This window comes from Crocuta crocuta, unplaced genomic scaffold (assembly GCF_008692635.1).
Source record: "Crocuta crocuta isolate KB4526 unplaced genomic scaffold, BGI_CrCroc_1.0 scaffold32, whole genome shotgun sequence".
In the NCBI taxonomy this organism is placed as follows: Eukaryota; Metazoa; Chordata; class Mammalia; order Carnivora; family Hyaenidae; genus Crocuta; species Crocuta crocuta.
In genome coordinates, this window is record NW_027529424.1 from 13,192,117 (window position 1) to 13,194,795 (window position 2,679).

Here is a 2,679-nt window from a genome sequence, read left to right on the forward strand (position 1 = left end):
CGTCGGGCTCTGTGCTGACAGCTCAGAGCCTGGAGCTGCTTCAGATTCTGTGTCTCCCTCTCTCTCTGCCCCTCCCCAACTCACGCTCTGTCTCTGTCTGTCTCAAAATAAATAAACTATAAAAAAAATTTTTTTTAAATAATAATAATCTGAACTCTTTAGTATTTATCTAATACTCCATGTAACAAGATGGGGAGTACACATAAAGCACTTTGGCGACATCCTGAATTAGATGGTTGTCTTGAGGAAAAGCTCCTTTGAGGATGGGTTGCGTGCTGAACTTTTTTCATAGAACCCTATTTTTACTGGGAAAAATGAGTAACATTAATGTTATTAAAAGCAGGGTCGGGGCGCCTGGGTGGCTTAGTCGGTTAAGCGTCCGACTTCGGCTCAAGTCATGATCGCATGGTTTGTGGGTTTGAGCCCCGCGTCAGGCTCTGTGTTGACAGCTAGTTCAGAGCCTGGAGCCCGTTTCGGATTCTTTGTCTCCCTCTCTCTCTGACCCTCCCTTGCTCACACTGCCTCTCTCTCTCTCAGAAATAAATAACACATTAAAAAAAAATACTAAGTGCACCTGTCACTACAAAGAAGATAACTGCTAGTATTTTTTGCCAAAAATAGATTTGAATAATCATGCAAAAATTCAACTTTAAAAAAACATGTATCTGCCACCAAGGGCTTGACAGTTTCCCAATGCTTAAAGACTTTTCTGATGAAATTACTGATGTTATTAACAAAGGTGATTGGTATGGAATCATGAAATGTGCCAACATTTGTAAGATCTGCTTAATTCAGTGAAGCAGTATTTTCCAAGTGGCCCAATATTACAAAATCATGCGTGGGAAAATATACATTCAAGTTTCAGTCAAAAGCAATGAATGTTAATGTAGCAGAGTGTAAAGTGTTCATTTATTTGGTTTCAGATTCCAAAGAACAAATATCCTTTAGAAAAAAAACACTGCTTGTGGTGTTTTGGGGTATTATCAGAAAAGAACAGCCATGATCATCTGAAAAGGCTAATAAAATACTTCCCAATTTTCGGGCATTCTCTGTGGGAGGCAAGATTTCCTTTATATATTTCAGCCAACGCAACATGTAACAGCGGTCTCCTATTGTCAGACATTAAAGAAACTTGCAAAAATGCCAACAAAATCTCCCACAAACCTCTTCTGACATTTTGTTTGGAAAACATAATTATTTTTTATTAGAATGCTATTTTCTGTATACGGTGTACTTATCATTATCTTTAAGTGAATTAACAAATATTTAAATGAATTAAATATTTTAATGTATGTTTTAATATTTCTACTAAAGTAAACAGGGATAGATACAAACAGTAAGGAAAAGCTCTTTAAGTTTCTCAATAAATTTTAAGACTATAAAAGTGTCCTGAGACCAAAAAGTTTAAGGACTCCTGCACTGCAATTTGCTTAGCTGTGATCCTTTAAAGATACTTCAATATTGCAATTAATTTAAATTTCACAGGCAGAGAGGAAGGAACTTCAACTACATAGACATTTTACAATTATTTTTAAATGGAAAAATAATTTCACATGTAATCTGAATTAAGATACTCCTGGGGCGCCTGGGTGGCTCAGCCGGTTGAGTATTAGACTCTTGATTTTGGCTCAGGTCATGATCCCAGGGTCGTGGGATGGAGCCCCGCCTTGGGCTCCGCACTGAGCGTGGAGCCTGCTTGATATTTTCTCTCTTCCCTGCCCCTCTCTCACACTCTCTCTCTCTAATAAAAATTTTTAATACTTCTAATATATAACTACGCTTTATTCAATTTATTTGAATAAGTGAATGTCACTTGATGGCAAATTTAGTAATTTTAATAATTTAAAAATTTTAACAGATAAACAAAATTTTAAAAGTTAACACGTTAATAAATTTAATATTGAATGACAAATCAATCCTATCCAAGTGCGGAAAGTCCCTTAACCTATCTTCTACCTCAAGCAACTTTGCTAAATGACCCTTCTTGGGGAAATCACCACTTTAGAATGTATAGAACTTCCTCACTGGAGACAAACCCTTCAAAGATTGCACACAAGGTAATGTATGTGTGTGCGTGGGGGTGTATGTAGCATGGTGTGTGGTGAGGGTGTGATGTGCATGGGGGATGAGTCTGGTAGTGTGATGTGGTGGGGGGGGTGTGGTGTGGGTGTGGTGGGGTGTTGGNCTGGGTGGGAATGAAGGTATGTGTGGTGTGGGTGTGATCTGGGGGACTCTTGGGGGTGTGGGGTGTGGCCTGGGGGGCTGTTGTAGCCCCCCGGGCCGAGATCAGTGAACAGAATACGGAACCCAAACTGGCGTCACAGGCTTCTTTACTCGGCGCTGGGCAGCTGGGCGGGGCGGAGCTGCTATTCTAGAGCTTCTCAGGCAGGACGAGGTTCCCAGGCATCTGCGTGACCAGGACCTGTTTCTCTAAGATACAACTGTGGCCTATGTGGCGCGTAGGCCTTGGAGGCAGACAGCGCAGTTACTGTGCTCGCCTTGGGCTTCCTGCCGAACTTTCTGGCACAGTTCCTGAGAACTTACCTTGCAAGGGTGAGGCTAGCTTGCTGTGCGCACAGTGTTCTCATCTTCTAGTTCTTTATGTACAGAGTGTATTGGCCAAAGGTTATAAACAGGGTGAGGGGGCTGTTTGGGGATGAGGGCAGGTGGGGTGTGCTT

At 41.3% G+C, this 2,679-nt stretch overlaps 1 protein-coding gene across 1 annotated transcript in view; it reads left to right on the forward strand.

Moving 5' to 3' along the window:
• Positions 1-2,679, forward strand: part of LOC144226952 (isopentenyl-diphosphate Delta-isomerase 1-like) — a 19,413-nt gene that overhangs the window by 12,884 nt on the left and 3,850 nt on the right. The gene's annotated exons all lie outside the window — the stretch shown is intronic.